The sequence below is a fragment of the Gobius niger genome (assembly GCF_951799975.1).
Source record: "Gobius niger genome assembly, chromosome: 2".
Lineage (NCBI taxonomy): Eukaryota > Metazoa > Chordata > Actinopteri > Gobiiformes > Gobiidae > Gobius > Gobius niger.
The window spans coordinates 36,513,621-36,528,101 of NC_136853.1; the positions used below are offsets into that span (position 1 = coordinate 36,513,621).

A 14,481-nucleotide genomic window follows, 5' to 3' on the forward strand; every position below is an offset into this window, starting at 1 on the left:
GAACAGAGACCCAGATCACAAGGGCACAGGTGTTCATAATGCTGATTATAATGCGTGAATCGCCATTAGTGATTAATTGTAACGGAAAAGGCCCGGCTTGTTAGCTTAACCGTTAGCTTAATAATAATGAGTAACTGCCGGAGCCCAGAACTAGGACAAGGTACTAGAGACAGGCATTTTATGTATTTTCTCATTTGCTTATTCGTGTAAAGTACTATTTCTAATCTCATTGTGGTTAATTGTTTTACTTAATATTGTGCTTTCACGTGGATAAACGTAGCATGAGAAATATAAGTGAATCAATAAAGAGGAAAGCCAGCAGTAGCTAGTTGTAAGCTAGTTAGTTGTCAAACTTCCAGTTCGAGCTAATGCTAGGTTATAGCCCAACTTCACAATTATTTCATTCTTTTTTTATTTTTAAGTTTAATTTTGCTCACAAGTGGTTCACGTGAAACTTGTTAAAAGAAGCGTGGATTCCCGATGACAGGTACCGGGACTTGGGAAGCTAAGCGCCCCAGACTCCAGGCGGGGGCAGTGGAGGGAAAAGCGGAATGCGTGCAGTAGTCTGTGTCTATTTTGTTTGTTTTCCTTTTTGCCAAACCTCGCTCTTTTGTGTTCTGTCGATGTGCATGTCCATGTGCTGTTCGCAGATATGAAATAAGCTGTAACGTCCTGCGTACCGTGCTCCGGGGCTGGTTGTATAACAGGCTTCACCTCAGCTGAACTTGGCGCATCTGGTTCAGCGGCGGCGCAGCTCTCGGTGCAGTCTGCTCCGTGTCCCCGTTGAACTCTACGGAGAGTCGGCTACACAAAGACGCACACTGGACAAGGAAGAGCTTTTCTGGGCTCTGGCTGATTTCAACCACATACAAACCCAGAAACACGGAGGACATTAACTACGTTTACTACTTGCTAATTTCGCCTGTTGACTTGTATTTTTTTTGTTTTTTTTGTTGCTGTTTTCGAGACGAGACAAAAGAAGTGGACCCGCCGTGTGGGAAATCTAAAACCCAGTGGAGTTGGAGTTGGACACCCTGCAAGAGGAAACCAATTCCACATATTGGTATGTTGTCTCTGAATATTCTACGTTTTGGGTGTTTGTATTATTAGGCAAAATTACCTTTCCAAAGAACACAGTCATGCCGCTCTTGAAACTTTCATTTCCATAAATGGCAGACAAACATTCACAAAACACTTCTGTTTGAGAGCAAGTTACCTTTTATGTTTTTGGACAGCTTTGGGGCATTTTATTACTGCACAAATAGACAGAAACGAGGACGTTTGTATTCCCCTTTCTTTCGTGTTCTAGTTTCGTAAAGGCATAATCTTCTTTCCCTTTGTTGTTACCGATGCAAGCAAAGATAGGCAGCGGTGAGAAATTTGTTAGATAGCTTATTTAAAATTGCATTTATGAAGAAAACATCCAGTGCCTTATTCTGAATGTATACGTGTCCACAGAGATGTGTAGATAAGGGAACATATGTGTCACCTTGCGGTTTCCCCCAGAGTGTTACTGTGGCTTCCCTCTCTCTCTTTTATTTACAATTACATTTATTTTCATTCATGAATTCTACCTGTTGTCTTCTGAAAAAGTGGAGTAAGACTGTATATTGGAGTGAGTGAGGTGCTTTTATTTGTCACCTTAAAAAAATTATGACAGGAATTCACTACTTAAACTTTCTCATTGACAATCATCCATTTACGAAGTAACGTAGTTTTAATTAAAAGGGTATCGGTAATGATTACATTATATAATTTCCCCATAACGCATCAATATTTGACAAGAATTGGGCCAAATGCTTGAGTTTGTATGGATATTTCGACAATATTTAAATTCAGTTTTAGCAACTTCCAGTGATGCGGCCACAAAGTCTGTCGGCAAACTCTCTTTATCAACCCAAAAACGCACTGTAATGCTCTCTAAGTTAATATTTAAATGTTATTTATGTTATAAATAAACACATACGACAGCGCCTTACCCACTTTGCTATCGGGCCACGTTTTTGTCGTTTTATTCTCACTCTCATTCTCTATCGTGGGGTTGAGGGAGGAGGTCAATGTCACCTTTTTCTTCAGAATCAGAACACGTTTTATTGCCATTGTGAGTGATTGTTCCACAAACTAAGAATTTTTCTAATGGTGCAACTCGAAACATAGACTTGCAATAATTATAAATTCTGGCATTGAAATAAAGATAAATAACATTAAAAAAAATAATATAGTGTTTATAGCATGACTCTTAATAGCGTGACTCTTAATATACATAATACACGTGTCCTGACAAAACACCTGCAAGAGTTGGTGTTATTACAACTGTACAGTAATTAAATATAACAAGTGCAAATGGCAGGTATCAATTTGGCGTTCACGAGTCTGATGGCAGAGGGGAAAAGATGCTCTTGTAGCGAGAGGTTCTGGTTCGGATGGACCGTGGCCGCCTGCCTGAAGGGAGAGGGTCAAACTTCCCGTGTCCAGGGTGAAAAGCTTGTTCCAGATTTTCTTGTGCACTCTTTCCTCTTGCTAGAAACAGTCCAACTTACTTGATTTCTTTGACCATAAGTAGAAAGCTTTACACAGGTGTCTGCCCAGAAGATTTTATGATTTTATTCAAAAGATAGGTGGGGTGCAAAGTGAAATTTAGCACAAGTGTCATCTAAATTTGGTTGTTGAGGTCTGGTCGATGTTAAAGTGATGCTTAATTCAAAAAACCCATTGTCTCTCAGCACAGATTCATCCTCTGATTCACACTCCTGTTGTGTTTTCTCATATCTCAGGCAATTGATTGAAACCCTAAACGGCAAGGACAGACTGAGCGCAATCCACCCCTTCTATGAATAGTTGATTGGATGCAACGGCAAAGTGGTGTGTTGTTTCTTTAAGGACCTTTCAGGTCAGAAGGCAGAAGGCAGAGGACAGCAAGGCAGTGGATTTTGCTGCGAGCGGCTATTCCATTCTCTGTTGACAAGGTGCACATAAACTCACGGCACTCCCTTATCAGGTCATCGGGGGTAATCATGAGCATCAGTAGATTACTTCTTTGCACACATTATACATTAGCATACATCCAGTCTTGTTTTAGTCCAGATGACTAGAGATGCCATTTATACTCTCTTTTTTATTATTATTCAGACACTTCATATTAAAAGTCACACATTGAAACTGTCCTACACACATTTTTAACTTGTGTTCTCTATTCACCAAATAATGCTGTGTGACTTGCATGTGTTTTTAAATATATTTTACATCTCGGCACATCTCAGTGCAGGGCATTTAAGTACTTGACCTAATTTCAGTGCCAGCGTAGAATCCACTGGCGAAGGCCTTACTCTGTATGTGTTTGCCTGTGCACGCGCATCTAGCTCTGGGTGTTTCCTCCTTTGCCTTTCTAACAGGAAGCTGATGTGGAGTTCAACTGAGGACACGGAATAGGCCTTTTCTTTCCACTGTGAATCATTTGAGAGAGAGAGAGAGAGAGAGAGAGAGAGAACGATCTGGCCTTCTCTGTCTGTCCTCTTTCATACCTTTACCTTATCAAGATCCGCACATTTAATCTTTGTTGTTTTAGTTTTTTATCTGTTTCATAGACAGGTGTGTTCACAAAGAATGGTGAGGGGAAAGAGGCGACCAAAAACAAATGAATGCCTCTTGCTGTTAATTTTTAAACTGATCACTAGGATAGTAATGGGTTGCTACAAGTTTTGCATTCTGAAGTTGTCTTTGTTGTTATGCGAGTGAAAGCTGGATTGACATTCAGTGGTAGTTTGTACAGAGTTTTACACTTAGGCTGAACATTTTTTGAAATATGTTTCATTGTGATTCAGCCATTTATTGTTAAAGATTCACTTCTCAATGCACATTTGAAACACATCCAGAGGCATTCAAACAGTATTTGTGAGAGGACTGAAATTAGCTGCTTAATACAGTAATTACCTTAGAACATGTTCTTTAAAGTTTAATACATAATATGACCCCATGATGGCAAATAAATTGAACCTGATGAAATTTAGACATATTACTGAAAGTGAAGTAAATTTTGAACCCAATTGAACCTCTCCAAGTGGCTTTATTTGTTGTTGTTGATGCAGTAGCATAACCTATAAGCCTAAATAACATTATAGTTATTTTCATTGATATGAAGGACCATATTGTTGCATAAGTTAAAAGCTGCAAATCATAATTAAAAAAAATGAGACTAGAATTGGAGGTTAGATATCAGAGATGGTTCATAATAACCTAAAACAGGCTTTTTTGTGTCTCAGTCTTTGATCTAATTGTGGGTCCAATGGTGAGCTCGTGGCAACAAATAATGCAGGATTTGCAGCCGTAGGCAGGTCCCGGGGACCATTTGGAACCAGGCTAACGGTCAGAAACACCTGGCTGGAGGATTGACCTATTGCACATGTTTTAGTGGTAGGGACACCGGAGTACACGGAGGAAACCTACGGGGAGAACATGCAAACTCCACACAGAAATCTATGGGGATCGAATCTGCGACCTTTTAGCTGTGAAGCAGGAGCGCTAACCACTGCGCCACCGTGACATTTGCATAGCAATACAAAACAAAGCAGAAAGCAACTTGTTCTAACTACAAGTCCACGGCAAGTTTAAGCTGCAAGTACAAACAGATGTTTAAACTATGATGTCGCTCTTGCGCAGGGTCAATGAGTTCATAAGGCGTGCTCAGAGAATAAAAGATCTTCCATCAAACTGTACTTGTTGTGTACTCAACTCAAGGGACTATGTAGTATGTGAAAGCACCATCTAATTCTCTTCCTCAGTATTTTGCATAATTTAAGTGTTTTTTTGGCCTAAATTTTAATAGGATTCTGTAGTTTACATATCAGCAGAGAGTTGGTTAGATTTCGGCTTTTGTTCCTTTGGTCTATGTGACTTTTACTGTGCCTTCGAGCAGAATGTAGCTTTGTCTAACTTGACATTTATAACATTTATAAGTATTTTCTTGTCAAGGCTGGTCAAGCACAGGCTGACGAGCGGAGCAACTGCCAGTTGTCTCGTTTTTGTAGTTGCCTATTTCATTCGGCTTTTTCCTCAGGGCTTATTTACCACAGAAAAAAGTGTAATGGTGTTTCCCATAGAATTCAGAGAGAGGGGAAGGAATCCTTAGCGGGGAGTCCGGGGGTGGTCTCTGGGGATTTTTTTTTTATTTCCTGGAATGTGATTTCCAGTGTTCAGGTGCATTTTTACTTATATATTAAACAAATTATACTTAAACCTGCCCTCAGAACAGCAAGCTAACTTTGTCCCACAGAAGCAGAGACAAGCTTTGCAACCCCTCTGCCTCATGGTACACCCACAACACACACCTCACCTGTCCCTGCACCATGTCAACACAAACACATGAAGGGATCGCAAATGTGAAGCAGCAGATGCAGCAACAGTTAGCGGCAAACACAGTCAGAGTTTAGCATTATGCCAAAAGTTTACAAAAGACCTTCCGTGGACCCACCACCTGCAGCCATAGGGGGCTGGTGCAGTGTGATATGGGCAGCTCCATCTGCTGCCCCCACGACCCGGCAAGTGGAAGAAAGTGGATGGATGGATGGTTTTCAAAAGAAACATGTGACCAACCTGCTTTGATGCAGCTGAAATTCTCATGAAATGTCCTTGTTGTTTTTTCAATAATTCAATATCTACAGGGAGCTGTCATGTCTTTTAATTTTATTTTTTATAAAGCAGGCACTGGAAGGGTTGTGGGGAAATAAAGCTCTGCACTGTAAATATAGTTCTAAATGGAACATTAATGTTCTAAATGCCAGACTTACATGAAAGTGCAGTTTATAAATATAAATAATTATATGTATCAACATGTTCATACAGTATGCTGCATACAGTATCTTGTTTATTCTGCTGATAAATGTGTGTTGCACACAATATTATTGATTATTATTGATATTTCACTTCTCTCTTTGAGGGGCGTAGGTGGGGGGGGGGGGAGCAGAGCAAGGTTCACTACTACCCCTACTGATGAAGAAAAAAAAATCCCAAACCGAGGGCAGTTTAAAGGTGCGCTATAGAACTTTTTATTATTGCTTATTTTACCTTTTAGTGTCTGTATGTGTGGTTAGCTTGGCAACTTTACTTTCCATTACGGTGACTCCAGGATCTCCATTTGTTTTTAGTGTTTCTGGTAGGTTTTCACTGGGGACGGACCCTCTCATCAGAAAACCTACACAATTGATCCTGGAACATTTACCTACTAACTATAGACCACCATAATCGAAAGTCATGCTAACCACCCATACAGCCATTGGGTCACAAAAAGGTAAAATATGCACAGATATTTTCACATAAAAAGTTCCATAATGCACCTTTAAGATGAATATTTGTTAGGATTATTATAACTTTTTTTTTTACAAACTCATTGGTTAAAGGACGAGGCCTCCATTTAACTTTGAGTGACAGTGCAGGATTTTAGAGGCAATTGTGGTGAATAGGTTTGGGCTCATTCTACACATTAGGACATTGATGGAACATGTAGGAGGAGGAAAATACATAATTGTAACATTTTTAAACTCCGTGTAGTCCCTTTAAAGAATGTGAAATAATGGAGGGACGGAGTTGAAAAATTCCAGACGTGACCGCAACCAAACTGGCCTTGTTAGTCTGAAATATCAAAAAGGCTGAGAGTCCCCACACTGTGTGTGGTAGAAGTTTGCTCTGTAGCCAGGGAAACAAGCTGGGCCCACACATGTGTAAATGATAATTATGTTACTGTCTGATTTAATGAGTTTTATGGAAAGTCTGATGGAGTTGAAAGAAATCTAGGACACAATTTTGAAAGGCAAATTTTAGCAGAAAAAATATTGTTTAAAGTTCACCTCAAACATTGGTTTGAATATTTAAAGCCTTTGAATTAAATTGAATGCATTTTTATCCACAGTTCTAGAGTTTTTAAAGTTTTTTTGAGCTTTTAAAACAATCAACAATCAAACCCTTGTGTAGGACACAAACATCAATATGGGCTTTCTAGCTTCAGAGCAGTAAATTTGATAAAAATGTTCAAAACATTTAAAAACTAAACTAACTTGTAAATAGCTTAATACAGATACTCTTTAGATTTAGTCAACAAAATCGATTTGACCTTGAACTTGATGAATCACTAGTTTTGTTGTAATGTTACACTGTTTTATGCTTAAATATTGTATATACAATACAGCGTCCCACAACCCCCTGGCACGTCTGAATCTCAGCCGCCACTGTGCACTCAATTTATTTTCTTGTGTAAGAGAAACTCTCTTTTATCACCATAGATCCACATTGTAAGCATCATTTGTGAAAGAAAAACAGGCCGTAAGCACTGTTTGCAGTGCCGGCACTTGTTGTACACTCATAACACACTGTGTGTCGGGCATCAAGTGCTCCGAGGAGCACCACTGGCCACTGTGGTGGCATTATACAGTTGCCTATTAGCGCCGCTCTTATATTAATGTGGCTGACAAACGTGCGGCCTGTTCAAAGAATGATTGTAAATTCGCAAGTAAAATTAAGTTCAGATGTCCTGACAAAGCTTTTGTATCATGTAGTGTTCTCTGGTGTCTGTTCTCGCAGCGGCAAGTGAAAAGGGAAAGAGGGAAAGACACGTGTGGGCTGAAGTTTGCCGTGCCTGCATGCAGCAACTATTAAACTGTTATAACTGAACTCAAATACTTTACAAATAATAACATAATAATACAAATATTTTTTGTGCAGTTCAGGGACATGTGTTTAATTTGAATGAGCTACCCTTCCTCCCCGCCCCACTTTTTCAATTAATTAGTTCATTAATTAATTACGTTTTATAAATATAGCAAGTGAATTTCTCCATTGTCAGATCTAGGCACCGACCTGACACTGTGTCAGTCCGAGGACGACCGATATGGGTTTTCCTAAGGCTGATGACTATTTTGGGGGATTTTTTTTGGCGGATGCCAATATTTCTGGCCGATAATGTTCTGATTTCCTGATTTTCCCAAATGTCTTGACTATTATGTGGATGATGCTTATGAACTGTAAAGTATGTCAATGTTGAGTTGGGACAGCAGGGGGCGCTTTATTAGAGGCAGAGGGCTGATTTAGTCAGGACATTTGTGTTTAACAGGTTCTTCAGAGGGAGCTTGTTTTAAAGAAAAAAATCAGCAAATTCTAAAACTAAAATCACAACTCTCTTTCAATGAAGCACGGGTTGATCCGAAATGAGCGGGTTCCTTAGGACACCGCGGTTACCCGCAGTTCCCGAGTCATCCAAAAATATTTTGAATGATATTCGTGTGGCGGCCGGTCAGGTCGTTTGAAAAAAAGATGCCAATTAAACCTTTGTAATTTACTAAAGTACTTGACACAATTTCCTATGAAATACATAGGTCTACACTTCATTGGCTGAATACCGTCTATGGCCCAATGACGCTACGATGGGCATTTACTTTTAATTAATGCGGTCAGGAAGCGGGTCGGGTACAATATTTTCTTCTTTTTTTGCGGTCTGAGTTGCGGGCGGGTTGGTTGAAAACGTTGTGGTGGGTGCGAGTTGTTTATACATTGACCCGTGCATCACTGGTCTCTTATGGTTTAGAAATTATAGGCAAAAGTCATAAAATATATAAAATACAATCTGCAGTGTACTTGTAACCAATTTTCATCGTGACGTCCCTCAGTTCCCCTGAGGCCTAGGCAGTTGTGGGAAGGCTCATTTTACCCAAATATCTGCCCATATATAGTAATTACTGATATAATGTAATTTGTAATGCACAGTTGTAATGATCAGATCACTTTATGTGAGTTGTTTCTGTTAATGCAACCGAAATAGCATGTCATGTGCCCAAGCATATTTAGTGAAAAGTCCAGTGATCCTTGTTTAATATGTCTCCTTTACAGTTTATGAATAAATCAATGCTTAATTTGTAAATGTACATTTTCAGGAACACTTTTGGCCTGATGTGATGGATTCAGGGAACAGGCCAAAACATTTGCCGAAACACTCTCATTAAACACCATTATATCAGATCAATTTCTTTGCCGGATCCTCCTCAATATTTACCTGATCCTTTACCCTGAAAAAGTGAAAATTGGGAAAATGCGTTCTCCCAAACGGGGGATCAAATTAAGCACTGGATATAATTGATATGTAACATCTTGTTTGCAAGAAAAGATAAGGCGAGGAGAAAAGAGGACCATCCACTTTTTCACTCACAGGGAGTCACTTTTAAGAAAGTCTCATTCTTGGTATCATCAGACTATCAGTTATTATCGGATATTGGCAGATGCTCAAATCCCCAGTGTCGCTCTGTGAGTGCAAAAATCTGAGATATTTATATTTTATTTGTTTATTTGGTAGGGACAGTGCATGTTAATGAACACACCACACCGGATAGCAGCCATGGGTGAATTTGCATCCGTTGTCCCACACTTGCACTCTCAAACACACTCTCATTCATCCTGGCCTATTGTACATGTTTTTGGTGGTAGGAGAAACCAGAGTACCCGGAGGAAACCTACGCAGACACGGGGACCATGCAAACTCCACCCAGAAAGACCCTGTTCAGGTGGGAGTCAAACCTGGGACCTTCTAGCTGTGAAGCACTACCCGATGCGCTACCGTGTCGGCTCATATTTTCGCCAAAATATTTCCGCTTGGTCTGAATCCTCTGTAACAGTGGATTCAATATATCTCGCTTTACGTGGCTCAGCTCATGCAGGAGCACATGGAGGTGGGGTTTGAGACGCAGCTGAAGTGCTTTAGCCAATTACACACAGGTGTCCGTCAGATCTTGTGTTCTGTGGTCGCCGCTGGAAATGGCTCTGTATTTGCATAGCGCTGGATTGATCTCAACACGATGCATTTACTGATGCTGCTCCTGTATTTCCGGTGGCCAGCCAGCATTGGGAATGAATGGAAGCTCGCAGCTCTATTCGCTCCCGCCGCAGTTGGTGTGAATCCGATATTACAAAGACTCCAGGTTCAAGGGCAGGCTGCAAAACCTGGAAATGGAGTTAGAGGCAGCGCTACATAACATCCAATATTGATATCGGAGGAAAAATACCAGATCGGTGCATAGTCAGAGCAATTAAGTCTTATCTTATCTTAGCGCATTTTTACTGATCGCTAACGAGGAAGTGGAAAGTCTAAATCTCAGGCATATGAGTTGGAAAAGTTTGTGAAAAGTTTTCCACATCCTGCTTATCGGCCCCATGCCCATTAAATTCCCATATCAGAGAGAAATGTATCACTGCCTCATTCCCAAGAAGTAGTTTAGGCTGCTTGCTTCAGCCAAAAAACTGTTATATTGCCATAATTATCTAAGTTTTTAAAAAAAACACGAAGAGTATATTATTTAGAGCAGTATCGAAAAAATATTTACAATGGGGCAATAGAGTGGGGGGCAATTTTTACCAGATCGAGGCTCTGCAATCCTTTTGAATTGGTTTATTGGTTTATTTGGTAGGGACAGTGCATGTTAATGAGCAAGCCACACGGGATTGTATGTAATTGTATGTAATTTACATCCATCGTCCCCCATGCACACTCTCAAACACACTCTCATTCATCCTGGCCTGTTGTGCATTTTTTTAGTGGTAGGGGAAACCGGAGTACCCGGAGGAAACCTACGCAGACACGGGGAGAACAAGCAAACTCCACAAAGAAAGACCCCGTTCAGGTGGGAATCAAACCTGGGACCTTCTAGCTGTGAAGCACGAGCACTAACCGCTGTGCCATTTTTGTCGGGACAGTGTTTCCATGCCACACCGGATTGTTAATTTCCATCCACTGTCCCACTCACACTCTCAAACGCACTCTCATGGCCTATTGTACATGTTTTTGTGGTAAAGATGGTAAGAATGAGGAGACTGTGAGACGGGTGCATTATATCTCCCTCTGACATCACAGTCTTTTCTGCTGCAGGAAAGCATATTGCACACCATCTGTATTTCTCACCTGTGTGAAGTTAGCCCCAATGACACCATTTTGGAGTGAATCGGACGCCATGGGGGGGATCAATAATCCATCAATCAAACAAACAAACGCTCACGAAGCAGTTATACAGATGTGTTTCTCTATGGTAAAGCTGTTCTGCTTTTATTCTGCAACGTCACTTTTTGCCACGGATCACTAAGTGAAGAATTAGGAAAAATGTTTGATGTACAGTAGATTGATTTATGTAAAATGTCCAATGTTCATTTGCACCAACAAGTCAACGGCACGCTGCACTGTTTCTCTGGGTGGCCTGAAAACAGCTTTGTGTCCGTGTTGTAACTGATTTCCCCTTTACGTCTGCAGTCCTCTGTAATACGAGTGAAGGGATGGGCACAGTTCATGGCGGCACCCATGGGATCTTCTGGAATAAGGTGAATAGCAGTGAATGTAACTGAACAGGTATATTCAATACCTGTGCAGGCAAATGCTAAAATGAAAGTACAATTCAATGGGCCATCAGGGCCAAAAAAAACTCTTCAAACATTAAAGACACTGCCCCAGGTGTGGGCTGTGCTGAAGGTAACTGCATAATTACAATACGCATGTTTTCTATTCTATTTTGAATAGAAAACGCACCCAACGCAAGCGTGAAGTGAAATGGATTCTATTTTCTGAAATCCATGTGCCTTGTCATTTATGGGCAGCGGCCGTGTCAATCCACTGCAATGAAAGCAAAATAAAAATGCATCACAATTGATGCAACACAGGGTCAAAAACCCGTGGCTAAACGTGTACCGTGAAGGCCAAAGTTACAGCCGCTCAAACACACTTCACAAGTATTTTTACTCATCATGATAATCAGTGTGCTCATAAAAAGCACACAATGTACTTTAAAAAAGCATTTAATGTAAAAACATAAGAAGCAATTGCAGGACTGTCACTTAGAAGTTAGATTGTAATCTTTGTTACATATATTGGTAGCAACCCTGTTATCTTTAGATGAACTGTTTGACATTTTAGTTGAATTAAACAGTTTGATTTTCAGTTTCACATGGTATCGTTTTGAATAAAATAAGATATTTTTAAATGAGGTGAAGGTGAGACCATCTAATTTGTAACTTTTTAAATATAAGAATGGGGTAGGAATGTATGATTGTTTTGTTTGCTGGATTGTTGAAAAATGAGCAAATTAGTGAAAACACCTTGTAATAAAGTAGACTAGGTCCACTAGCGTCCATTGAAAGGTAATTCATATAAGGTCATCATTGGGTAAGCTGGGGCAGGGCTCTAGTAATTGTGATTTAGTAAGTGGGGACGGAGGAGAGGGTTTTAGTAACATTATCCTGTGTGTATGTGTCTGTTCATAAAGGAGAAGTAATGAGGCTGGGTGCTTGCGCTTCAGCAGTCTGTATCAAGTGTGAAGAGGCTAAAAGAATCCCCTTCTCTCAGTCTGGAGGTTGCCCTGCCTCCATAGAGCACTCGGCCACTGCGGCATTGTGGCCCAGGGCCTCATTTGAATGGGCCTTTAGTATTTTGTGTGAACAAGTCAGCGCCATTTGCATTTGTTCCAGTCACAAAGGTTTAACAGGTCAATAGGGACTCATGGCAGAAAACTAACACGATAGGATACCTTTTTTCTTCCCTCTTGTCTCGCCTCTCTGCAGTTGTTGTATAATACTGAAGTATTCACTGTATATGTGTAATAGCATGTCGACCTACACATGTGTGTGCTCAAGGACATAGTCTGTGACAGCAGAAAACATGTTCATGCTTAGTCCACACAATAATATACTAATATTATATAGAATATGTACTCACTGTATGCAATAGTCTGAATAAGAGTGGGAGAGGGATTCACCCGCTGAGTTTTATTTCTAACTATTCTTGATGAAGCTGTACTGTCTGACTCTTAACAGAAGAGTACATTTTGCAAAAGTTTCAGAAAGAGAATGATCACATTATCTAGCAGTTTGCTGGTTTGACTACATGCTCCTCTGAAGTGTAGCCTGCCCTGCATCTAAAAGGCAGGTGCCTTTAAGTGGCAGAAATGAGAACAGACACATAAAGTGCCACTTCATACTTTACCTTGTTGTAGTTTATTAGTGCCACATACACAAGGGAAACTGGACGTCTGTTTTGTACAACATTCACACACACAGGGGGACTTGATGCTTGTTGCCGTCACAAGTAAATTTAACTTTTTGCCATGTATTTGGTTAGTTGCCTCATCATATTCCTCATCATGGTATTTTATGGATTGAACTTAAACTTCTGCTCCATATTAGATCCCATATTAAGCGAAGTGAAGACACCAGCGTCAGGTGGTACAAGCTGCTAGCTCGGACTATAGCCAGGCCCGGAGAGCCAGACCTGGCAGCCCTGATTCTGCGACGTGTGAAACACTGCACACAAAGAGCTTGCTCCATCTGTATGCACCCTACATAGGCAGCTTTTGTTGCAGTCGACAGCCACATGACTGCAAGCATCTTAACCCCTGAGAGCCAGCATCTCCTTTCCCTTCTGCACATAGCTGCAGCTGCCAGTGCGAGCTAATGCTATAGATATACAGTGATGCATTATAGGCCGTGCATCTGATAGTGTCATGGTTAAGGCCGCTGCACATGGTGAAACATTGTTCTGTCGCCAGCGTCATTGTTTTGAGTCTCTCTGACAATTTTCTGGATGTCTCATATTCACCCCTTTCTCCCTGAGCTGCTTTGTAAATTTGATATAGAACCTACAGGCCAAAAAAGCAGTTTTCAATTGTTTTAATCAGTTCTGTTTTGAGTGACAGTTCTGCTCTACTCTTTACTTCATCAACATAGTAAAAAGGGGTTAAAAGATTCTCGGTAGTCTTTGTTTTTTGCAGTGAAATTTATATTATTTATATTATTTCATAAAAGTTCTCGTCATAACGAATAATAAAAATAAGATGCATGCTTCTGATGCTATTTCTATTTTTACATTCGAGGTCTTAATCACCAGCGTTGTCATTTGATTGATTCTGTTGGAAGATGTGTGTGTTGAAACAAAATCACGGCCTGGTCTTGTCTGAAATACGGCTTACACTGGGGCTGGAGTTCTAAATGGTTCTATTTGGGCCAAGCTTGGTCACTCAGGCCCATGCTGGGTGCAGTGGGTCGGTGACGTGGCACTGAATTAGAATCAACATCAGGTCCGAACCCTTTAAGAGGTCGTTCTTCTGTTAAAATCACTTAACAGCTGCCTGACAGAGCCTGGCAAATCTGGTTTATTAAAACTAGATGGGACGGGAGTTAGAAGATACAGGAGAGGAGTTTGGGCACGTGTTGTGAAAGACGGCAGTAAAAAAAAAAAATAGAATTGGATTTCTGTGTTTTAGCTAAAGTCGAAGTCTGTAAACACTATTTTCTTTCATTATATTTGCAGCGGACCAGTTATTTCACTTGCCTTCACAGTTTGTTCTTTTTTAAATTATAAACTAAACTGTTCTTGTAAATCTATTTGTAAAATGACCTAGAGAAGGGAGTCTCACATGGTTAACTGAATTTAGGGCCGTGATTTCCCTTAAGCACTGCCCAAACTCAGCTGAG

At 40.4% G+C, this 14,481-nt stretch overlaps 1 protein-coding gene across 2 annotated transcripts in view; it reads left to right on the forward strand.

Moving 5' to 3' along the window:
* The first annotated feature begins 719 nt into the window (after positions 1 to 719).
* LOC306960142 (peroxisome proliferator-activated receptor alpha-like) overlaps positions 720 to 14,481 on the forward strand; it is a 50,155-nt gene continuing 36,393 nt past the window's right edge. For both annotated transcript variants that reach the window (XM_079552486.1, XM_079552487.1), the window contains exon 1: positions 720 to 1,063. The gene's annotated coding sequence lies outside the window, so the exon portion shown is untranslated. The remainder of the gene's footprint in view (positions 1,064 to 14,481) is intronic.